This window comes from Lynx canadensis, chromosome B4 (genome assembly GCF_007474595.2).
Source record: "Lynx canadensis isolate LIC74 chromosome B4, mLynCan4.pri.v2, whole genome shotgun sequence".
Lineage (NCBI taxonomy): Eukaryota > Metazoa > Chordata > Mammalia > Carnivora > Felidae > Lynx > Lynx canadensis.
In genome coordinates this window covers 6,277,135-6,302,344 of record NC_044309.1, presented here as the reverse complement: position 1 = coordinate 6,302,344, position 25,210 = coordinate 6,277,135, and the positions used below count along the sequence as shown (strand labels likewise).

Genomic DNA, 25,210 nt, shown 5'->3' with positions numbered 1-25,210 from the left:
GCTCGGAGCCTACTTTGGATCCCCTGACTTCCTCTCTCTCTGCCCCTCCCCCGCTCGTGCTCTGCCTCTGTCTCTCAAAAAATAAAATAAAATGTGTAAAAAAAAATTCTTTTTAAAGAATCAAATCATCTTGAATCAGAGAGATCTTCCTTCCTCTCAACCCTTTCCTGCACCTTTGCTGATTTAATCACACTCCCTTGCAGTCAGTTACAGGGACCGCGGCCTCCCCACTGCCCTACTCGGTGGCTTAAAAACAACAAAATGTACGTTTCTCAGGAAGTTATCTCCTGGGCGGGGCTGGGGTGCGGGGGTAGCTTGCTTCTGCCTCGCTCCACTTTTTTTGTTTTGTTTTGTTTTAGGCTTCCGCCTTTTGAAGCTGGGGCAAAAAAAACGAAGGCTCATACACGTTCCTGGCACCTGCGATGGTTAGACCCCAGGAACTGGGGGCTCCGAGGTCAGGGGCCACCCAGGCATAGCTGCCTCTGTGTGATCTCTGCAGCGTGGTGCCTCAGGGCTCCCGGGATAAGTGTCCCGAGAGAGACAACAGAGACCCAGCCACGGAAGTCACAGAGCATCACTTCTGTGCATTTTCTTCCTCACGGACACGTCACGGAGGCTGACCCCTAGTCTCGGAAAAAGAAATTAAATTTCACCTCCTGTGGGAGGAGTGTCAAAGGATGTGCAGGTAATTTGCAAGCCATCCGTTTTCTCTTGTAGCTGCTGCTTTTTATATACTCCCACATTTTGGCATCAATGTCTTCCCTGATACGATCTTCCAACTTCCAGCCTACCAGCCGACCCCGGGTTTCTGGCTTCTCTTCCCCTCTCGTTTGATACTGTTCGGTCTGCCTGTTTTATTGATTCGGCTTTATGACCCCCCTCTCCTATTATGAAGGGTGGTTTCTGATGAGAGTATCTACAAGCCGGTGAAGGGATACATCTTGTGACATTTCCTCCCCTTGGGAGCTCTCAACCGGTGAACAGTTGAGAAGCGGGGGATACGGGCAGCCATCCCACACAAGGTTCTGAAATTATCCGGAAGCTCCTGGCCCCACAGACTTGGGCCCTGAGCCTGGAGGGTCTGGCGGGGGCAGGTGCAGGTCTGCAGGTACGGGCACTCCTTGCGCAGAGGCCCCTCCCCGGGCTTCCAGAAGGTGCCCGTCTATCTACAGAATCGACGAATCCATCTCTGCTTGAGGTGATGGAGATGGCCGGGGTCCGGTTTATTTCACGCCAGCACAAGCTCTTACTCCTTGCGCTGCGACTGTGCACAGGCCGGGAACTATTGACACGAAGCACGTTTAGTGCAAAGAAAGGGACTCATTGAGTCCAGCTCTCCCGTGGTTAGCGGACAGCAGACCTCGGAGAGCCTCCTGTAAACAGAACATAAACAGCCCATTCAAATTAAGAGCTTGTTGAGAACCCACCCTCCCATAAGTGTGACTGCAGCAGCCTCGGAAAAGAAGCGAAGATTCTATTCTTTCCCTGACATTCGTGCAAGGGCCACTGTGATCTCACCACGTGGAGAGTCTATTGTATTTTAAGTTTTAGAGCCGACCTCTACAAACAGACAGTGGAACGGATACCTGTGTGTCTGACATCAAGGCAGGATCTATGCAGTGGGGGGGGGGGGGGGGGGGGCAGAGGGAGAAAAATGAATGTTTAAATGGCGACACAAAAGACCGTAACCGCCTGGAATGCCGTTCCCGATCAAGATGGAGAAAAGGAATCTTTAAAGAACAGCCCGTTCTTTTTTATTGGGTGGCCCAAGCCCCGGCGCTGCTAACACAAGGCACGACGCGTTTTCAATGGCCCATTGTGGAGGACGGGGGGTGCGGGCGGAGACTGTGCAAATGTTGTGCTCTGCCCCGTCTGTCCTGGGCCCTGGGCGACTCTGGTTTCCTACGTGGACTGGAGGCTGAAAAGTGGCTTATTCATTGATAAACAAAGCCAAGTTTGTGAGCAGGAGATGATTCTGTTCAAAACGCTAGAGAAGAGGTCAGAACCTACCAGAATTCAACTCACTGGAGACACACGCTGAGGGCTCATTCAGCTCTCCCCCAGCCCCTCCTACGCAAGTTCTCCTCATTCCCACCAGAGGTACCGACACCGATGCGGCTTGGCCAAAGGCTGGCTGCGTGGGGGTGGGGAAGAAAGAACCCAAGGCCCCAGGGAGCTGCGCTGTGAAAACCAGCCACAAAAGCTCACTGGAGAGCGAAGGACATTACACACGATTGCATGAAACGTTTTTGATGTTAAAAATATTAGGGACCCCTCTCTGTCCCCAAAGCCACTTAATTTCTCAATACTAGGGAACGCGAGTTCTTCCCTTCCTTCAGCGTCTCATCTGGAATCACAGAGGACCGGAAGGCTGCGGTGTCCGTGAGACCTTAGGCACCTGTTCTGTCCGCAGCAGGGACAGACTGGAACCTGAGATGCGTGGGGCCCAGGGCGGGGCAGGGTCCTGATGCGGACGGAAACCGCAAGCAGCCTGGTGCGTGTAGGTGCGTGTAGGTGCGTGTAGGTGCGTGTCTCGCCCTCTGAGCCACTGGCAGCAAGCACGTGTCCCTTTGTCCAGTTCAGATGGGGCCAGACCTTGTCCACGCCTTTTCTCGACTGTCTTCCTGTGAGGATGGGTATAACTCAGCCCATTTGTTTTTTTTAATTTTTTTTTTTTAACGTTTATTTATTTTTGAGACAGGGAGAGACAGAGCATGAACGGGGAGGGTCAGAGAGAGGGAGACACAGAATCTGAAACACGCTCCAGGCTCTAAGCTGTCAGCCCAGAGCCCGACGCGGGGCTCGAACCCACGGACCGCGAGATCATGACCTGAGCCGAAGTCGGCCGCTTAACCGACTGTGCCACCCAGGCGCCCCTAACTCAGCCCATTTGAACGGAGCTCTGCAGACGCTCCGTGTCCTTGTAAATGTGTTCTCATGACGCACGACACCCTTTCTGGATAGTGACCGAGGACCGCTCCACGCCAGTTTCCAGAACTTGCCTTGGTGTGGACTCTTTTGCTGCTGAACCTCACGTCATGGATGAGATCCCCTGAGAACATTGAACTGTGGGCTCCTGGCTACCCTTGCCCTTGGGAGCTCGATCCAGCGTGGGAGTGTTCTGGCACCAACCCAGCCTACAGATGCTGGCTTTTCCCCGTGAACAAACATGGATAATAGAAGAAAATGACACTTGGAACTGTTGGTTTGTGGTTTGTTCTTTTTTTTTTGCCACTCTACCTGTCAGAGAATGCCTCCTCTCCCGAAAGAAGGTTCGATTCCCACTGCCCCTGTTGGACGGGACACCTTCCGACTTGGCTGGGTTGTTTGGGGGCTTGACTTTAAGGTGCCCATGCCATTTTTATATATTAATAGAAACGACCGCGAAGACCGTGTGTTGTTAGTGCCCCGAGGCGTGGGCAACAGCTGAGTATGAACGCCCCCGCTTTCCTCATTGCCTTCCACACCTTCCGCTCCGTCCCCCACAAGGTCTGACGCGGGCGAGGCTTGTAGAGGGGTGGGGGCATCTCACTCCCAGCCCCCCAGGGAATTTTAGGGAGGGCCCAAGCCCACACCGACTAAATCTAAATCACCAGCTGTGCTGCCCAGAAAAAATCAGTTTTGAAAACATTGTTTCAAAGCCCCCCCCCCCCACCATGAATGAGAAGGAAGGCCTCCCTTGAACAATGACTGGAGCCCAGACCCGCTGGATTTAGTCCCAGCTCCCAGGTGGCCCCGAGTTTCCCCTTTCCCTGCTACCCCAGGCTCCCAACAATTCATATTTCCTTTTTGCCCACCATGGTGTTTCATTCCTTTACTCCTTTGAACGTGCTGATCAAATTGCCTGTATTTTGAACCTCACCTTTTCATAAATTCTATTCATTCTTCGTTCTGTCTTTGATGGAAAACCTTTTTAGGTGCTCTCCTGCCTCCGGGATGGCCTGTCTACAGGACCCTGCATACAATGGGCACTCAATCAAATGCTATTAAAATAGCATTGAACTGTGTGAGAATGCCGCCAGCCTACATCGATTAACATAGCGGAAGAAGGACGATTTTCTCAAATACCGGAAGAGTTACGGAATATGAAAGCATCTACCTCTTTGTTAATTAAAGATAAGAAATTGAGTATTTCTTAAAACGGGACTGTGAGATTGCCCACATTTATCTTCCAGATGTGCCTTCTCCACCTCAAAGCCCTGTAGGCCATCTGGAATTCTCTCCTGTGCCTTTAAATCTAGCACAGGGCCCGCAGCTCAGCCGGGGGGGGGGGGGGGGGGGGGGCTCAGTTCCTCGTCCTGTGACATCAGCCCAGCCGTGTCTTAGGAGACAATTAACCTAAGGAAAAGTTTCTGTGTGGGGAACACGTACCTCCGCCCACTGGATTAACCGCGTGGGGCTGAACTTGCCAGGACGAGAAGCATTGGGTTTCAAACGCGGTAACAAAGACAGAAACAGATTCGCACGTCAGCGAAGACAAAGCCAGGTTTGTTCAGACGTCTGTATGTTCCAGTTGTGTCTCCTGGGAGAAGCTTACTTTCCGCAGCAAAATAGCAGAGGCCTGGGAAGGGGGGGGGGGGGGCTCAGGTGAATGAGGCCGTCTGCTAATTTACCAATTAGCTTCAGGGACTTAAATTTTAGTCGCCCTGCACGCAAACCTTGATGCTTCTCTTTGTGCCAGATGCTTTCGCAAATCAAACCCTGCAGACAGGAGTAAGTTTTCTCTTGGGGATGCATTTTATGCACTGTTATATTACCTTCTACATCACGGCTGACGTCTCGGGGTTCCATAGATCAGGTAACCCAGGACTCGCTCTGCCAGGGTAGGACGAAGGCGGCCCGTCAATGCAATTCCAACATTTAGTGAACTTAGCTCCGGCTCCAACTGGAGTCTGAAGTCCCAGAGGCAAGAATTGTCTGCACTTTGTACCGACAGCGGTCGCTACAGGGCCAGGTAGACCGTAGGTGCGGAAAGAAATAGTTGTGACATCGTCGATGACTCATAGACGAACAAACGGAGGACCTCGGCTGAGCAATTCGCTCCCAGAGCTTCTGTCCGCGAGAAACGCAAGCTAGTGCCGAGGTCGCACCCTTAGGTGTCTACAGGGCCCGGGAGGTCAAAATAAACCAGCGAGACGGATTGGGTGTAAGAAAAATCGGCTGCCAGAAATATCCTCAGTCTTGCCCTGGTTTTCCAGATGTGTTGTTGTAAGGTCGCACTCGAGTTATGCGTGATACGTAGAGGTCGCGTTATCAACTCGAAATTGAAACATCGAAAGAAAGATTCTGCCAAGTAATCTGTCAGTACACTTTAAAATTCATATTTCATCCTGTATTTTTATGTCGCCCTCCCTTACGCTTTGGGGGAGGGCAGAGAAACCTGACAGCTTGGTTGTTGTTTTTGTGTGTGTGCGTGTGTGCTTAGGTGACCATGTCAAGTCTTGCGTTCTGTGCTCAACCTGAAGCCCTTTTACACGGAGTGACATTTAGTTTTATTCGGTTTCATAATGAAAACCAGCTGTTCAATGCCAAATGTAGGCATTCTCAATGTGGAGAGATTCCCGTGCAGTGATTGGTTGTTTTTTGTTTGTTTGTTTTTTTTGTTTTTGTTTTTTGTTTTTGGTGAAAGTAGCTACTCTCGAGATATTTGTGATGTTTTGCTCTTTTTGCGTCCGGCCACGGGGGTCCATGGGCAGCTTTTAGCCAAACTTCGAGTGTTACACCAGAGCGTGAATCAAACAGTCGTTTCGTAAAGTTTAAAACTGAGAATTATTATTTTTTTTGCTGTTCAGTCTCAAATGTCTAATTTTGGAAATGTCTCACTTTCATTTCAGTAGTTGGATTTCGGGGAAGGAAAGTGGGATCTATCACTCCTTACGAAGTTACACACGCGAGCAGCTTTGGAGAGTCTGGGGTTTTAGGGACCGGTCAGTGCCAACCTGAAAGGCTAAATCTGTCTTCGCTGTTTGCTGTTGAAATGTGGTGACATTTTTCTTTGGATTGCATCCGCGTCTTTATTTTTTCCAACAATTAATAAAAGTCACCAGGACAAAGCCAACCCCTCTGAGCTCCATGTTATGGCCCGCTGCCACGTGGAGTCCAATAAATATGAAGTGTCTGTGACATTAGGCCTATAGGCAGACAGTGTTCACGTTGTTGCATTTAAAAAATTTTTTTTAAATGTTTATTTATTTTTGGGAGAGTGAGAGAGAAAAAGCGTGAGCGGGGGAGGGACAGAGAGAGAGGGAGACACAGATTCTGAAGCAGGCTCCAGGCTCTGAACGCTCAGCACAGGGCCCGACACAGGGCTCGAACTCACGAACTGTGAGATCATGACCTGAGCCGAAGTCAGACGCTTAACCTTCTGAGCCATCCGGGTGCCCCGCATTGTTGCATTTTTAAAGTTTTAGTTCTCTGTGGATGAATGAGTTAACTAACAAATGTCTAAATGCAATGCCCTTGCAAACTGTTACCATCTTGGATCTAAGTACTAGGCAAGTCCAGCGTTGACTGTGAACATTCCAGAATCCGGGTCTGTCTGCACTCCAGCTTACTAATTTGGACCAGTGCACATTAACCTTTTCCACATTTCAACACTGATCTCAATACATATAATACGTCGTGTGCTGATATCACAGGCATGATACGCTATGTCCAAAAGTTTTTATCACACTTTGGCCATTTCAAAATTCTAACCGAAAGCATGAAGAAATACAGTTTTCTGTGTTCTCATCAGTTATGAGAGGAAACACCACGAACTATCTATTTTCTAGCGACTTGTCCTACAAGGTCTCAGCCTTGTAAGCCTTCTGAGCAAATTGTTTCTGGTTACACTTAGGTTTGTAAACACCAGCTTCTGTCTCATACACTGCTGTTGTCTGTAGGTGTTTTTATAAATCTGAAAAGGTTTTGATGCCTGATCAGATTTTTTTTTCACTTAATTATAATTTTTTTTTTCTCACAGCAACCTTACTTGCTCTACTCAGGTTATAAATAAGCAAGTTGAACTTTCATTTTTTATTTCACTTGGCTTTTTGTTGTTGTTAAATCGTATTTTATTCCGGGAGAACTTACCCTGCCTCGTGGAAACCAAAATAAAGGCTGTGGCTCACATTTTCCCCTCCTCCCTCAGGATCCTGACCGACCCTGGTGCCGCCCTGTATGGCCCCGTGTGATGTGATCGCCCCTTCTCTTGGAATTTGTGAGTATATCGAGTCATCTCTCAAAGGCCATTGTCTCCCGATCTGATGGTCTCACCATACATGAATAATGATAAAATAATAAACCATATATTTAAAAGCAATGTAGGTCTAGAAGCACCTGGGTGGCTCCGTCAGTAAAGCGTCTGACTCTTGATTCGGCTCAGGTCATGATCAGCAGGGTCATGGGATCGAGCCCCATCTCAGCCTGGAGCCTGCTTGGGATTCTCTCTCTCTCTCTCTCTCTCTCTCTCTCTCTCTCTCTCTTTCTCTTTCTTATTTTCTTTCCCTCCCTCCCTGTGCCTCTCTCCCTGCTTGTGCTCTCTCTCCCTCTCTCTCAAAATAAGTAAAACTTTAAAAAAGTAAATAAGAAATAAAAACAATGTAGGTCTAGATGTCACATGAAAAGGGATACAAATTCATACCTTAGCAACTAGGTGTACATCCAAATCTTGAACTGCAAATAATTTTATTTTTGTAAAAATGTTTTGCAAGATTTATTTAAATTTCCTAAAGATGAAATTTTAAAATTTCATCGTAACAAATAATTTTCAATAAATATGTTTCCTTTTTTGTTTTCTGGAATAAATATATTGATGCTGATTTATAATTAATCACTTTAGAAGGAAAATAACCTTTTGGAAAGGTTAATTTGTCAGTTTTTCTTACAGTTTACTTTATGTTTGTAATGAAAATGTGTTTAAATTGTATATACCTTAAGTGAAAATATATTTTATTTTTAATCCATTAGATCATTGCTGCAAGGCAAATTATGTAAATACAGATTTTAATGATTCAGAAGTGATTTCACTGAAATAAAGCCAACAAAACAAGTCTGATGGAATGAATAAAAAGTCATTTATAAATTATTTATGTTTATTTTAGTGCCCATCCAAGGGTCATCGGTGCAGCAACGCATGTGTAATAATAATTAATTAAATTTAGTTGCCACTGGTATTTTGATGACTTTGTCTCAGATAGAGACCATAGCTTTACTCTGATTTATTTTATTTTATTCTGTCTTATTTTGTTTTATTTTATTTTACTCTTTTCTTTGCTTTTCTTTGCTTTGCTTTTCTTTGCTTTGTTTTTCTTTGCTTTTAATTTAAATCTAAGTTAGTTAACAGGTAGTGTAGTATTGGTTTCAGGAGTACAATTTAGTGATTCACCACTTACATAGGACACCCAGTGCTCATCCCAACAAGCACCCTCCTCAATGCCCAGCCCCCATTTAGCCCATCCCCCCACCCACCTACCGACCAGCAGCCCTCAGTTTGTTCTCAGGATTTAAGAGTCTCTAAGGTTTGCCTCCCTCTCTGTGTTTATCTTATTTTTGCTTCCCCGGGTTGTTAAAGTAGAAATGTAGAACATATATTCTTTCAAAGTTTGCTTGATGTACGACTTCTTCACCGGTGCTCCTGCCCCAGCCTTGTGGTTGTGGGGAGCAGGCCGCCCACACCCCAACTTCCCTTCTCAGCATGCTGAGCCTCCTCCGGTCGTCCACCCAGGCCTCTGGGAGGCATGCCCTTTCGTGTCAGTCTTCACGCAGTGACCTCTCGGTTCCTTGCCTTAGCTTCAGTGTCACCTCCATGGGACACTCTTCCCTGGGTCCAGACTCTACAGGATTACTCTATTTCACGTTCCTTACATTTTGTATCATGACCCAATATTTTGTAATCTACAACTTTGTGTATTTTCCTTCTCTTCTATCACTAGAATAGAAAAATACCCTCGACTGGGGCGCCTGGGTGGCTCAGTCGGTTGAGCGTCCGACTTCGGCTCAGGTCATGATCTCACAGTTTGTGCGTTCGAGCCCCGCGTCAGGTTCTGTGCTGACAGCTGGGAGCCTGGAACCTGCTTCGGAGTCTGTGTCTCCCTCTCTCTCTGCACCTCCCCTGCTCGCGCTGTATCTCTCTCTGTCTCTCAATAATAAATAAACATTAGAAAAAATTGTGTATAAAAAAATAAAATAAATTACCTTGGGCTACAGAAATAACGTGGGATAAATCCCCCAAACACAAGTATGAAAAGCAAGTTAGAGAAAGATATGTATGGTGTATGGCAGGGTTTATTAAAAGGCTAAGAAAGATGCAGAACAATGTGAAACTGATGGACCCATACGTCGGCAAGTAGGGTCCGTTTTTTAAGAAATTCCTAGGATGATTAACCTCAGTTTCCTAAAAGTGGTTATTTCTCGAAAGGGAGAGTTGTAAGGATTAAGTACAGAAAACGAGAGCTTCACTCCTATCCTTGAGGCTTTGTTTAAATGTTACCTTTAATGGATTTCATTCTCTGTGTTTTTCTGTGTCCTTGAAATCCTTTGCCATTTAAAAGAGGTAAGTTTTCAGTGTGTTTTTGGAGGTGCCACAGAGCTTCATGATGATTTTTTGTGCATCTTCTGGGCTTTTCGCATTTTCTGGCAGGTGTCCTCTTCATTTGCTTCTAACTCCATCTCAATAACTAAGAATACAAAGAAAACGTGAGAGCCATCTGGGGCTTCTTAGCACTTTAATGAAGAAATTTGTCCCTGCCATCTTGGGTATTGACGAGTCCTATTTAAGTTCTTCCACTTTCAGAAAACTTCTCAACACTCTTCTTATCCCCCTCCTCAGGGCTCATCCATTAATCCATTTGCTTATTTATGCAGTGAGGATCGGTTGAGCACCCTTGAGAAAGGCAGGGATGTGGGTCACGTGTTACTCTGGGACACGCTCTTTGTACCCTGGTCCCCCGTCTCTTTCACTTTCAGGTCTGAAATTAAAATATTACTTCTGCTGTGTGGATGGCAGGTTTATTTCAGATAACTGAAAGAATGCCACAGTTAGAATATCTTTCATTTTTATCTCCTCAGCCCGTTTCAAGATGTATGATTTCACTTCCTCAAAGTCCCCCCCCGCCACCCGCCACCACCAGGCAGTGTGAACAGGGACATGTACAGAGTCACACAGGAATGGACTGGTGAGCGGGGGGGTGGCTGGCACTCATGAGGCCAGCTCCAGCTGCCTTGAATCTCCAGAGAATCTTGGAGACTTGTTATGATTTATGACAGTTGGAGTTTCTGGAGGATGCGGAATGTGTCTACCTCTTGCCCACATGCGTCAGTCCGTCCATTCCATTATTCAGGTTTTTATTTCCCGGTGACTTTCTGTTTCATGTTGTTGGGTACGCGGCTGGCTTGAGACATGTAGATGATTGGATTCACCTTCCCTTGTCTGGTTTCCAGTCTGCTTTCAACCAGCTCCAAGTACATCCTTTGGCTGTATTTTTAGCTCTCAAAAATGTGGCAAAGGAACGCTCATTTTAAAAAAGAGTCACCCAGATTCCAGTTATTCCTAAATTCTTAATTAAATTCTCCCACCCAACCCCACAGAAGACGCTCCATGGAGTAAGCCATACAAGCCTTCATAAAGAGCGTTTGCGTCCTCTCCCCATAGCTCAGTGAGACACTCGTGCACGAATTAGATGGAGCCCGTGAAATTACAGTTTCAGGAGGGGCGAGGGATGATTCAAGTCAAAGACTTTCTTACCATTCACGTGTGAAAAGAAACAAAACTTTTCAGGACTAAATTGGCTGGAGGGAAATGTCATGCCGGCATGTGTAAAATGACAGGGGACAGCTGGCTAGAAGAAGGCATGAATCAGAAACCAGCCTCACCTCCTCGTTGTGGCAACCGCCACCAGGACGCTTATAAATAGCTCTCTCTGTTTCCCAGCTCCGTCAGGAATAGCAGTGGGTATTTACATGAAAGTCACCACTGTGTCCATCTCGGAAGCAGACCCAATGGCTTCCTCAGAGAAAGCCTAGAGATGGGGGTCTCGTGGCCAGGGAGCACCGTGGCTGTGTCAGAACCTCAATATTAGGTTTGTGTGGGGAAAGGGGCCTCTGGGGCTCAGGACGAGGGCTCCGGTGGCGTAACGGCTCAGCGTGCAAACTGTACAGCCTCCAGTTACCCAGCAGAGATGATTAAATGTAATCCGGAGTTCAGAAAACCAGAGTCCCACAGCAGCCTGTGAGCCCAGCTGTGAGTTAGCCTGAGATTTCTTTAGGTCCCTCCGCTATTGTTTTCCTCCTTTTAGAGATCTGGGCCAGGCGGTCCCCACGGGACGTTCAGGCCATATTCTGAACTCCGGTGCCAACTGCAGCTTTTGAGTTCAGCTAAACCCTGGAACCACTCTTCTAAAGCTGGAGGCATCTTTGTTGTTAGGGAAGCAACATGGAGCCCCCAGATATTTCCAATCCATTGGACTGTACCCTCTTTGATACGTGAAGCTGCGGCTAGCCTGTCGCTCATTTCCTTCTAACCCTAAATACGTACTAATAGTAAGTGCTCAGTAAACGCTTGTCAAACAAATGAATGGCCTTTTCTCTTACCTTTGCCCAGGACCCAGAACATCACCACTGTTCCCAAGAGGGAGGCCCACCGGGTGGGCTGGGGAAGGAGCTTCTGTTGGGTGCACGGTTGGCTCAATTTGCAGCCATGCTGACTTCAGGGAAGGAGAGGAACAAGCTTCTGGAAGGAGGAGTCGGTGGAAGGCAGAGACTGGCATCACTCACTGATTACAATGCAGCTCCAGCAAATGAAACACAAAGAACGCTGGATGTGGGGCCCACTGAAGCCTGAAATCATCCCATTACCACACCGGAAGTCACCAGGAAGTACGAGTGCGTTTCGCCTCGAGATGGCGACGGCACAAAGCACAGCAGTATAGCTTCCGAGCCCACCGTGGGCTGGTAGGAAGGCTGGAAACCTGGGTTGTGGGCAGTGAGCAGTTCTTTCCATGAGTCTGTGGTCATTGCCTTTGGCGACGTTGGCCCATTTGCCGTGCGAAAGGGTGAAGCGCGTGAAGGAGGTGAGGCCCGGGGCTCTCCCATCGTTAATGTCCTCTGGTTGCAATTCGTCCTTCCCCTGATTTCTTGTGGAAGCCTGCAGAAGAAAGGTGACCCAGGCTGGCATGCCCACCTCGCACCTCTTTTCCCTGCTGGTGGCTCCCACCTCCCCCTGCACATCCATTAAAGCTCGGTGTTGGAAACTGCTGAGCAAAAGCAGCTGTTGGCTTCGCTGACTTCCCTTCCTTTGGGCTGTCGACATATGTACTGCTTGCCATTGCTCTGGGCGGAACGTTTATGTTTGATTAACTCGGTTTTAAAACACGCCATCCGTGGAGGCACTAATTCTACTGGATTTATCTGCCACGTCAGTAGCTTCCGATGAATAACGTGGCTCTTAGAAAGTTTAGAGGCTGTGTCCGAAATGTGGCAAGAAGAGAAAAGGCAATTAGATAAGGTTTTTATGTGCTATGACCCACACTGCGGGTTGGGGTAGAAATCATTCCGCGGGAGTGCTTTTAAGTGGTGTTATTCAAGGAAGGGAACCCATCTGTATTCAGATGCTGACCAATTATGTTTTCACTCAGTTTATCTTTCTTAGATTTTTAAATACTTTTCTATTAAAAAAAAAAAAACTTTTAAAATGTAGTTTTATGATGTCTCAAGGACTACTGCTGGGCCCGAAGCTAGAATGGAGCACCCAGAATACATTTAAATGAATTACAAAGTGTATTATACTCTGAAAATCAGCATTAAAATGCACATTAATTTTTGCAGCTCTTAAATACTTTGCTGCAGAACTGCCTCCCTTCTATAATTGAAACAGCTCTTCAGATGCAATTTAGTTGCTGATTGGTTTTTAAGTATTTTTTAAAAGCTAACAGCTCCGATAAAAAAAGGTGGTATACCCTTGAGTTTTAAATAGGAACACAGATGTCATCGCGTGGGGACGCGTTAGGCCACTGGAAGCCACACTCATTTCCTACAGAGAAAGGGTACTCCTCCCTGTCACGCTGTTAACCGTTCAGGAGAACACAGAGTTGGCTCGACCTCAAATAGAAGCTCTTGGTTACGAGGGAGTTCTCCTCTGAGTGAATTTATTAACTCCGCTCTCTGATTCAGACATTCCAAGACTTGCTTCCCTGGTCTTCTGTTACCTCCCGGCTTGTCAGTTTCAAGAAATGTCAACCAGGAAAAGAGCAGGCGAAACACCAAAGCGGGTCTACGTTTGCCAGCAGGGCGATGCCTCCAGGTAAGAACCCGGAAGAGGCTGGAACGAACTCAAGGCCCAAGTCAAGCATTGGAAGACGTGCCGATTTTATTTTTTTTTTTGCCAACGCCGGACAGCAAAAAGGATATTGCAGGGGGGCTGTATCCCCATAGCAACACACAATAACTTCAAGATAAAAAAAAAAAAAAATCTAGGGATTCTTAGCTGTGTGTCTGCCTCCTTGGAACTGATAAGTCGGTTTTGACCTTGTTACGGGGATAACAGCAGGTGCCAGAGAAGGAATGGCAGAAACAATTTTTTTTTTAATTTTTTTTAACGTTTTTTATTTATTTATTTATTTTTGAGACAGAGAGAGACAGAGCATGAACAGGGGAGGGTCAGCGAGAGGGAGACACAGAATCTGAAACAGGCTCCAGGCTCTGAGCTGTCAGCACAGAGCCTGACACGGGGCTCGAACCCACGGACCGTGAGATCGTGACCTGAGCCGAAGTCGGACGGTTCACCGACTGAGCCCCCCAGGCACCGCAAGAGTGTCTCTTTTTAAAATAAGTGTCAGGAGGCCGTAAGGGAAGGCGGGGGGGGGGGGGGTTTATGCACATCCTCATCAGAGAAACCGTGAACTTTTTCAAAAACCTTCCAGCCAGCTGCAAACCCTCAGCCCGGGCTTAACTGTGTCTTCACCATGACACCTGACTCAACGGCCTCCTTCACCTTTGAAAGGAGCCCAGGAGACTGGGCGAGTTTCAATTCCTCATTTGTGTATTACCCCAACCAATTCCAGTCAATTCAGTGTCAATCCCTGTGTGACATAGAGGACAGCTGCACTCATAGCTTTTCGCCTACATAACCCTTCCCCCACCCTTCGTCTCCCTCAGGACATGAGTCCGGCTTCTACCTGAGTGTGTGTCTTCGGAAGCACAATTCTAATTGCCAAAAAAAAAGTGCCTGTTGGCTGAAATGTTCCATAAATTCTTTCTTGGTCAACACAGACATACCGCTGGGATGTTTTAAGGTGGACGTGTAAAATAATAATGCTTAAAAACCAAAAATACTAGGAGGAGGTAAAGTGCATGGCTATTGGAGAGTTCTAGAGATTGAGATGTGGAAGAGGGCGCCAGTGAGCTCACAGAAGGGAAGCCTCCCAAGTCTCTGGAAACCTCCGGTTACCCCATTAAATCGGTTTGTAGACCGCCTAGGGCCAAGGTCCGGCCGCCCCAAGATGGACCATTTGGTATAAAGAGTTATTTTGAGTTAAAAGCAACCAAGACCCAGCAGATTCAGGAAAAGCTCTTCACCTTTCGCTCAACTGCCTGAAAGGAATTTAGACAGAGGACCCACTCCAGGAAGAGAGCTACCATCACGGATAGCTGCATGATGATAGGAAGCAGGTATGCTGGACAGAGAGGAGCCTAGCAAGGCCACTTGGATCAAGGTCTCTTTGCCCCGTGGTTTCTGCGTGACCCAGCAAACATTCGTTTACCGACCATTGACTCTTTTTCATTTTCCCGTGAACTGCATTTTTTCTCTTTAAAGTGCCAGACCCCTACTCCCTTCTCCTTAGTTCAGAATGACGTATATCCTTCTTCGTGCCTGACTGTCTTGGGAATGTCCACATCTGTGTGGGTTCCCAGTAGAGATGCTGTTCGATTGGATTTTCTCCTTGAATCTGTCTCGTGTCAATTCGATTCTTAGTCCAACTAGAATAGGACCTTGAGGGGAGAGGAATTTTCCTCTCTGACTTCAGAAATACATCCAGATTCAAAGGGTAATTGTGCTCTGTGAATTCTGTGTCTCTGTTTAGGATCCCAGGCAAAAGTTGGGAAGGTAAATTGTGAGAGCGGGGAAAAACCTGCTGTTTGTACTTTGTTCTTACTTCTAGCTTTCTGGGAGGGAGAACAAAATGTAGTAATAACATCTGACTACCATCTATTGTCTGCTTAACTGAATGCCCAGCAATGAGCCTCATACTTTATTTTCATTTTAATCTTCGCAAAACCCTATGAGGTAGACACTATAAAGATCTCCTTTCATAAATGGGGAAACTGAGGCTTAAAGAGGTTAAGCAATGTGCTCGATCTCGGATAGTAGCTACATATTGCACTATCTGTGATAGCAGCATACGGTCTAACGTGACTTTAACTTAAAGAACGTTATGTATAATTCATAGATTGCTGAAAATTCATGACAAACTATATCTCTCTGTGTTTCCTTCACATGAACTATAGTCTACTGAAAGCCATGGCTTGTTAAGAAAAGTCATCCAAGTATGAAGCAGAGAAGGGAGAACAGCTTTCAGGTAATAGATTTCTCTTTTTTCTGTTTGTGATAGGTAGGGCAACGTCTAGTCTCCTCATCTTATGAAAAGAAAGTTACACTAAGAAAAATGTGCTCCTGAGTCCATTAAGAAAAAAGAAAAACTCACCACTGATTAAAGATCTCATGAAGAGGTGCAGAAATGAATCACCTTCAAGTGTGTGATTATTTAATTCTCTGAAACAGATCATTATCTAAATGATACTCTCAAAATTTGCATAAAATATGCAGAGACACCAACGGCATCTCCTCCGTGAAAAGCTCAAAGGAAGTTTGAAAAATGAGCACGCTATCGCCTCTTTTCCTTGCAAATATATTGATGGCACCTGGAGAATGAATTTGAAACAATTCCCCCAATTTCTAGGTAGGAGCTTGCTTCTCCGGCTGAAATTCTCCAAATCAGGTTGCTTTCTCTCTCCTGATGCTGCAGGGCTCGTAAGTCTGAAAACATCAACTAATCAAAAAACAGGAACAAAAGGGAGATGTGCAAATGGTGGGGATAAGGAGGCTGACGGATCTTCATAAAAAGATCTCCTTTAAAAACAAACAAACCCCCCAAAAAAAGACCTCTTCTTTCATGATGGAGGACCCCAAGCGTGCTGATGGACAAACGCCAGTACTGGGACCGCGGGAGGTAATATACCCCAGAAAGTGCTAGAAGACTACTGTGATAAGGATTTCCCAGAGCTGTGGTCCCTGATGCTGAGCTCAGGTACCCCCCCCTTCGGATCTGCCGTGTGTTGTCTGCAGCTAACAAGCGTTGGGCTGAGACGCGGAACCCCGCAGAATCCCGGGGCCGGGGGGGGTGGCTAGCTGTCGGAGTCCCCAGCCTCCAGAGCCCGGCGGGGCTGGGGAGACATCTCCAAGGAGCAGAGAGGAGGCAGAGCAGAAGTGACTAGCCCAGGGGAGGGAGGAGCCGGAGGATGCCCCAACATCTGCAGCCAGGATCTGAGTTCAGAGAATCCTGGAAAGTCTGTTTTCTATGCATGATAGGGCATTCATGGGTTAGCACAGTTTGAAAGGTTTCAAAGCTCAGTGTGTAGCTGGACTAAAATAGATCCGGGCAGCAAGATTGCCATCCTGACTTTAAAAAGAGGGACAGAAAAGAAGAAAAAAAAAAAAGACGAAAGAAAGGAGAGGAGGAAGGGTACCCCCACCAGGGATGTCCAAATGAAGTAAGCCCTAGCCCCACCTGCTGCCGCATCCAGACGGTTCCAAGGATGATATATGCTCTCTCTGTTGTGTGTAAGATGCATTAGGAATTCGGCTTTCTGCAAATCTAAGAGATTCCTTATGTCGCTATCCGTGGTTTCCTTTCCAGCCTGCCTGCTGGCACCTCGCAGAGAGCTTTCCAAAACCACCCGCGGCCTGGGTGAAGTTCACACTCGACGCGTGTGGGGTTAGCATTTGCTTTGTTTCTTTCCTTTTAAAATTCCTCAGTCGAGTGTGGATTAGACTTGCATTGAGAAATGCTGGTATTGGCTTATGGATGTCTTTTTAAACACCTGCCTTGATTACTTTTTGGGGGGGAGATGTTTTCGGTCCCTTTTTTTTTTTTTTAAAGTTTTGCGTGGAATGTCAAATCCCAGCCTCGGGAGCTGGAGCAAGGAACCTCCCAAGGAGAAACCCAGATTGAGGCTAGGGCTATTTCTGTGTTTTACAACTTCTAAGGTGTGCACCCCCCCCGCCCCCCACTTAATGTGGCAGAAAGCAGGCTGCAACTTACACGGCCTGGGCCTTCAGTGGCGGCGGGACCGGGCAGCCGGTCCCAGGGACGCCACCTCCACTGCTACTCACGCCAGCCCGTTCACACCTCTCCTTAATCTCGGCCACTTCCACCCCGATCTGTGAATTGCAGCAACCATTTGTGTTTAATGGTGTCATGGGTGCTTAGAATGTCTCCGAGACGACACTATGATTTGGCATGAAGACGAGATCCAGTGCAGAGAAAGACAGAAGGAGGCACACATTTGGTATCAGGCAAATAATTATTTGTCGTTACAGGGAAGGCTGCGATTCCTTATGTTCTCCCGAAACAGCAGGCATGTGCTTTGCGAATCTAAAGGAAGACCCCTATGTGCAGAGAGAACAGGACTCCCATCCCTGCCCGAGACGATGCCAGGGGCCGCCTGTTACACCTTCCAAGCGAGCGAGTCCGAAAAAAAATGCCCAGACAATAGTGGCGGGACTTTTTTGTTTTGTTTTGTTTTGTCTTTAAACAAAAACCGTGTCATCGTTGCTTTTCGTTTTTATTTCTTTTTCAGAGTTTCTTTCTTTATTTTGGGAGAGAGGGAGAGAGCGTGAGCAGGGGAGGGGCAGAGAGAGGGAGAGAGAGGGAGAGAGAGAATCCCAAGCAGGCTCCGTGCTGACAGTGCAGGGCGACCACGGGGCTCGATCCCACAAACCTCGAGATCATGACCTGGCCTGAAATCAAGATATCGAGTCGGATGCTTAACCGACTGAGCCACCCAAACCCCCCTCGTGGATGCTTTTAATGGCACCCATGAGGCTGTCATGATGGCCTATCGATGACAGAGTTAAGAAGCCATATAAAAGCATCATTTCCTGAATGTGAAGAAATTTTTAGAAACTTCTGTGTATGCAGTACTTTTCTTCTTAGTACCGAATAAAGTACTTATATGCAGGTCTTACAATCAACTGGTATCTAAGATTTGGGGAAACCACAGTGTATCAAGTCTCTGCTAGCCAACACGGGGAGGGAGGCTTGGATCCTGGCCACTCAGATGTTCTGGGTGTTAGAGACAAGCTAGAGTCCATGGCAGGGCCGATGCTGTCACAGACAAGCAATTTATAAAGATTCGCAACGTAAAATACTGTAAAAACGGAGTAGTGTGTTTCCCCAAATAAGTAACTTTACCTCTTCAGACATTAGATTCCCCGTGTATACAACATAAAGGCGTGAAACAAAAAATGGTTTCCAAGGGCCCATCTGAACTACCACTGGAAGCAGGATGAAATTCGAACAGCGGGGCCCAAATCAAGGATGGACAGACACAGGGGCGCCTGGGGGGCTCAGTCAGTTAAGCGTCCGACTTGGGCTCAGGTCACGATCTCGCAGTTCGTGGCTTCGAGACCCGCTTCGGGCTCTCTGCTGACAGCTCGGAGCCTGGAGCCCGCTTCGGCTTCTGTGTCTCCCTCCCTCTCTGCCCCCTCCCCCATTCATGCTCCGTCTCTCTCTCGAAAACAAATCACGCCAGGACTGTTGTCAGTCATTCGCTCAGCTTGTGTCGCGTGCGTGCATCCCCGTGACACCGAGATGACAGCATAGACGTGGCATGCCCGGGGCCGTGTCTGCCCTCTTGGAACTAGAGGCGGGGGCAGCAGTGGCTTTTATTGCTTCTGTGGGGACGGGCAGCCACCAGCTCTTTCAGAGTCCGAATCTTACTTTGAACTGAAATTAGTGCCCAACCCTTAGAAACAGGCAAGCGAAAGCCCTGAGGCTCCATGCTGCTCTCCGCCCGCCACCCCCTGCCATCCCTGGAGTAACACAGAGCCTCTGATGGATCAGAGAAATGCCTGGGACGCCGTGTTTATTCTCGATGAGTCCCCAGGGAGCGGCGTCCAAGAAGGATCTGACATCAGAGCCCGCGAGTGGATGTGAAGGGAGCGATGCTGGAAGTAACTGGGGTCCCAGTGTTTCGGGTACCGGCTGGGACGAACCCAACTCACTCCCTCTAGCCAGAGCAAAGCAGCCACCACCTCCGATGGGATTATGCTAATCAGTGGCTCCAGACTCGCCTGGTGTTTGAACAAACAGGGGAACAATGAAGAAGTCTGGATTCTGGGAGAGGCTCCGGCTAAGCCTGTTGGCGAATTTAGGTGTTAAGTGAGACCTTTCACTGGCAACAAGGAGGGCAATTTGCATTTAATGGCCTTTAGAAGGGATTCTTTTTTCTCCCCCTCTGTATGGTAGTCTTTCATTTTTGATGATGCCAAATTCTGTCTATTGTGTTTAAAGGAACAGAAAGAACCCTTTGTTTTTTGTTTAGAGGGCGTCGCCCTCCCCGGGGAGGGTTTTTGATAGGCACAGCTGGCAGGGAGGTGACTCCGGGCTTTCTCCTTGGGGATCAGGACCCAGGAAAAGGTCCCTGGCTGAATGGGTGGCGAATGTCAATGACTCGAGTCAATGACTCAAATGAGTAAAAAAACCAAAAACACAACAAATAAAACACAACAAATAAAACACAAACCAATAACACAACAACAACAACAAAAAAAACCCAAAAGCAAATTGTCTAGGTTTTTTTTTTTTCTGTACGATGACAGATGAAATGAGCCATAATCCACTCCTCCTCTTCTCCCTCCTCTCCTCTCTTCTCGCTCCTACGATAGCTGCCGTCGAATCCGCCACGGCTGGTTTGATCTTCCTGGATATCGTAGTATAAAACATGGCTGTGTCCGATGGAAACGAGACCCGTGGTGGGGCGATGTCACACTAATATTTGCTGCTAACGACATCTTCTGGGCTCTTAGGGGGAGAGGATGCCGCAGACAGCATCCCCGCCAGTGCTTTCCTCCATGGAGGGCACCCACTAATTCTTTAGTGTTCTCTCCTCTCCCGGAGACAGCAGTCGAAGGAGCGAACACAATACATGTGCACGCTTTGTTAAAAGCGATGCTATTTGTGGGTGTGTGCATTTGATCTCATGAGTGTGTGTGTGTAGGTGTGTACATGTTGAAGACTTTCAAAGATGATACGCCAAAAAGGGATTGAGGAAGAGGGAGGTAATTGTGATTCCGTTACACCAGTAGGTGTCTACCATAGACACATATCTTAATAACTAAAAGCTAATATAAAAAAGAAACGGTGGGACCCCAAGCACATTTTAGAGAAAGCTTGACCTTGTTGACTGTGAAATATGTAATCACCCAGGACAGTGCGTTCTGGAAGCCCCAGTTCCACATAGGGCCTGAGGAAGTGAGAATCACGGACCCGGGACGCTGAACCCTACTCTGTGCCGGACCCCACAATCACCCCTCTGAGCCGGTACACGCCCGAGGCTCATTGTCTAGACGGAGAAATTATGGTTTCTGATTTTGTATTAAGTGTCTGATGTTTCATGTGTTAATTAAACTGACCCGTAAGGACGGGTCAGAGCTATTTTCAGGTACAGGAAACAACATTAGGCAAGGCCTTATCCAGCCTTCCACTGACACTTTGTGCATGGAGCAAAGGCCTTCAAATACTTAACTGGAAGAGTGGTGGGTCTTTTTAAAAAAAAAAAAATTTTTTTTTAATGTTTATTTAGTTTTGACAGAGAGAGACAGAGCATGAGCGGGGGAGGGGCAGAGAGAGGGAGGCACAGAATCTGAAACAGGCTCCAGGCTCTGAGCTGTCAGCGCAGAACCCGACGCGGGGCTCGAACTCACAGACCGTGAGATCATGACCTGAGCCGAAGTCGGACGCTCAACCGACTGAGCCACCCAGGCGGCCCGTGGTGGGTCTTTCTGATGTGGTTTGGAGTGGTGGGGTTCGGAGCTGAAGGTCGAGAAAGAATTCTTGAGACGTCTTCCGTGCAAAAATGTGGTTACATTAAAGCGTGGGGACAGCACCCGTGGGCAGAAAGAGCTGCACTGGGGTTGTGACGAGTGACTGATGACATAAGATTTTCTATCTCATGGAGGGGAGGGTGACGTTAAGGCTCCAGGAAATTGAGTCTATAGGTTTCCGGAGATTGCTTTTTTCTTCTGAATCATTAAGACGCTTGCAGACTGATGGAGACTCATGTCCCACAGGACGTGATCTGTACCATTTGACGCTTTGTTTTTCCTCCAGCAAAACGTTAACATTAAGACAATTGGGCCTTCCTGGAAGAATGTCACGAGGCTGTCTCTTGGACTTGTCAATGGGCTGTAAGTTGTAAGGAAATTTAATTTTCCATTTCCCTTTGTTTTCCGCGTCATTTTTGTTGGGAAAAAGAAAGGGGGGGGTGCGTCCAAAGCTCTCAATTTTCCATTGCACATTATCTGTTTGGTCTCATCTGGTGTGGCATGAGGTCCCTTGAAATCTCTGTTCAAATATCTTTCTCTAAATTATTTTGTAGAGCTGCGTTTTGTGTAAGGGATAGGGAAAGGCCTTTCGAAGAAACAGATTCACTCTAAATCTGTATCAAAGACCAATGTAATCAGAGGTTGCGACTAGAGGGCTCTTAGGGCAACCGGAGATAAGCACTGGAAAATTGTTTATAAATAAGATATTGACCAGAGGAGTGAGTAGAAAGTTGGATATTGGCCTGGGAAAAAGAAAAGAGCAATCCCTACACAGAAAAGCACAGGCAGGCGACTGTCTGGCCAACGGAGACCCATGGAAATCAGACTCAGATATGGAATACTCAGGTGGGGGGCAGGGGGAGGACACTCCTTCCACAGCTTTCTTGCGTCTGCTCCCAGCCCATGGAAGGAAGGGCTTAGAGACTAGGATGTGGAGAGAGGAGAGAGGGCCAGCTGACTCTCTGAAACCAACCAAAGTGCTGCCTACAAAGGGACACAGGGATTTGACACTGCGTGACTTAGGGGAACTCTAGCAGCTAGCAATCTCTCTCTCTCTCCCTTTTTTAAATGTTTATTTATTTTTTAGAGAGCGAGATCATGAGCGGGGGAGGGGCAGAGGAGAGCAGGAGACAGAATCCCAAGCAGGCTCCATGCTGCCACGCACAGAGCCCGACGGAATCCAACCCACGAACCGTGAGATCATGACCGGAGCTGAAACCACGAGTCGGACGCTCAACTGACTGAGCCGCCCGGGCGCCGCAGCAGCTAGCGATCTCTAAAGGACAAAAGAAAATCAGGAGATTTAAGGCTTTCTCTTTAGGGCCCTGTCAAGGGTTAAAAGAAAGAGGGAACTTGGAACAGAGCCAGCTACATGATGCGTGGGACCCAGTGCAAAATGAAAACGCAGGGCCCCTTGTTCAAAAAGCAGAAGAAAGGGTCATTAAAGGCACTAAAACGTAAAGCTGTTTCTTTCCCTCCACGGCCTCTCTCTCTCTCTCTCTCTCTCTCTCTCTCCACTTCTCATGATTTTTTAATTTGCTCTTTAATGTGGATCTAAGTAAAGAAAAATTAAAAATTTAAATTATTAGCATGAGCGTCGGTGTTCATCGTCATATTGCGCGTGCCGGTTTGAATGCAAATATCAGTGCGTTTGATTCACGTGCAACCTCAGGAAGGTTACGCAGTTCATATTTCATAGCTTATACATTCATGTGGGTCTTTTTTTTTTTTTCTTGACAAAACAGTATGAGGGGGGAGAAAGGCAGTCCTTGACGTCGGGGAACCGGATTTGACGCTCACAGCTTCGGCCTCCGTGTTCTTGCAAACGGATCGGACACTTACGCTTAAGCCCTGCGTTCTCCTGTCGGCTGAACAATCTCACGGAACGTGTCCGGAGACCGGGTCCCCGTGCGGCCCACAAAATCCTTGCTGAATGAGCGACGCTACGTCTTTGCCTATGACAGCTGTAGCCTCACTCGACCTGGCCCTTCTGATGAAAAAGATTTATTAGGAGACCCGCTCACGGAACTGCCCCTGCTTTGTGACCACATCCGATCTAGAACAAGCCTCATTCCTTAGATGCGCCCCCAAGTCACCCAACCAGAGCCCCAGTCCTGTAACGGGGCCTGACACCCTCTTACTAAGGCTGCCCGGGATTCCCACGGCCGATGCGAATTCCTCGCCGTGACGGGGGTTAAACCCGCCTTGTTCTGATGCAGTTGTGTTCCTGCGAGGCTTGCGGCCCCCGACTGACTCGACTGCTTTTATTGGGCTTCTCGCTATGCCCACGGTCCATGGGCACGATCCGCCCGTAGCCTCGGATGGGTGGCAAAGCGGGGAAGGAAAAGGACGTCCGGGAGCCTGTCCGTCCCTCCCTTCTGTGGCGTCACCGTGAGTGTGCGTGGCTACCCGTGGGCCTGACATGAGTAGGGAAGGGGACGGTGGGGTCCCTCTGTTGCTCGTTTTCCTCAGGGTGCCATTCCTTCTGTGTTAGGGGCCAAGTTCTTTTTCACACAGGAGGGATGGCCTCTCGGGGGCAGTCAGCATCTCTGTTTACTCGGTCCCAGATGTGACCCAGTGGCCTTGCCCTCACTTTGCGTCCCACCGAACCCTACACATTATGGATCGGCAGGTATTCTGTGCTCTGGGGGCCCCCTGAACGCTACAGGCCAACGGGTGACTGGATGGTGGACGTGCCCAGCGGGCGACTGTTTTCTGCTCACGTGCACGCTCCGTTGTCCCCTCGGGCCTCATTTACAAAACGCCAGTTCGAAGACAACGTTAGTAAGAACACCAGGACAGCGACAACAGACCAGCAAACCAAGCAGGGGGCCCTTCCCCATGGGCCCCGTGCCAATGCACGGGTGTATGTCCATGAGGATGGCCCTGCCCAGCAATGAACTTAAGAGCGGTGACGGAGACCCTTGGTAGTGCTTAGTGAATTGAACCCGAATACTTATCCCTAACCTTTTGTTCAACTTGTCACGCCCGAGGGCTATAAAACAATCCCATCAATGACGTGGAAGAAAGGATCCCTGGGACAGCCTGTCTTGTTCCGGAAGGTCCCAGCTCATCCCACCCCATTGTGAGAATCCCTGTCCTAAAAACATTCTTTGATTTTTTTTCTTTAAGTTTGACTGTGATAACATTTTATTTGTGGTACTTTTAAGTGTGGAAGAATTATGGTCGAGATCTAGTTTCAAAGCGACAGCCTAAGTATCTTAAATAAGTGACAGACCATGTTCTACAACTCCCTTGAAGAAATAATTCCATTTTTACCAAAGACAGAAAGGAAGGCAATTTTGATGATAGCCTGTGAGATCTCCTTGCCTTCCGTGAAGAATGTCTCCCTCAGAACACATTCTTGACGTGTGGCAAGATTCTCCACGTCAAAGCCGGCTCTCTTGGCCACGTGCTCGTTGATTCTGTAACTCCGGGTCAGCACCAACCAATAGAAATAGCGTAGGAGTCACAGAGGTAATCTTGAGTTTTTCGGGAGCCACATCTAGTTTAAAAGTTAAAGGAAACAGGTGAACTTCACATAAATATTTTTTTAAATGGATTTTTTTTTAAAAAAAAAGTGTTTATTTATCTATTTTGAGAGAGAGAAAGCAAGCGTGAGCAGGGGAGAGGCAGAGAGAGAGGGAGAGAGAGAATCCCAAGCAGGCTCTGTGCTGTCAACGCAGAGCCTGACACGGGACTTGAACCCACGAGCCACGAGATCATGTCCTGAGCCGAAGTCAGACGCTGCACCGACTGAGCCACCCAGGCGCCCCATATAAATATTTGATGTCAGCCAGCGTACCCTAAATATGATCTTTTCAACATGTAACTGATACAAAAATCATGAATGAGACAGGAACCTTCTACGACATTCTATCTGGTGTGGATTTCACTCAAGCACACCTTTGCTCGTCTGTCACGTTTCGGATGCTTGGAAACCACACGTGGCCAGCAGCTACCCACAGTGAACAGAGCTCTCCACGTTCAGGTGTCCCGGCCACACGGCCTGAATAAAGCGACAGCCATCATGGTGGCTCCCAGAGAGAAATGGTTGCTCGGATTCTGGGACGATGGTCTGGCAATTCAGTTTCGGTACCGTTAGATACACGGCCGTTGAGCAGACTG

The 25,210-nt window shown here is 47.7% G+C and overlaps 1 long non-coding RNA gene across 2 annotated transcripts; it reads left to right on the top strand.

Annotated features, from left to right (window-relative positions):
- The first annotated feature begins 344 nt into the window (after window positions 1–344).
- On the top strand, window positions 345–16,199 carry LOC115518896. Of its 2 annotated transcripts, XR_003970345.1 has the most exons (4): window positions 345–685; window positions 7,133–7,201; window positions 11,582–12,050; window positions 15,484–16,199. It is a non-coding gene; the product is annotated as an uncharacterized LOC115518896 (long non-coding RNA). The 2 variants fall into 2 exon arrangements; XR_004343829.1 differs by lacking the exon at window positions 15,484–16,199 and having other exon boundaries at window positions 11,582–12,364.
- The last annotated feature ends 9,011 nt before the right edge of the window (window positions 16,200–25,210 follow it).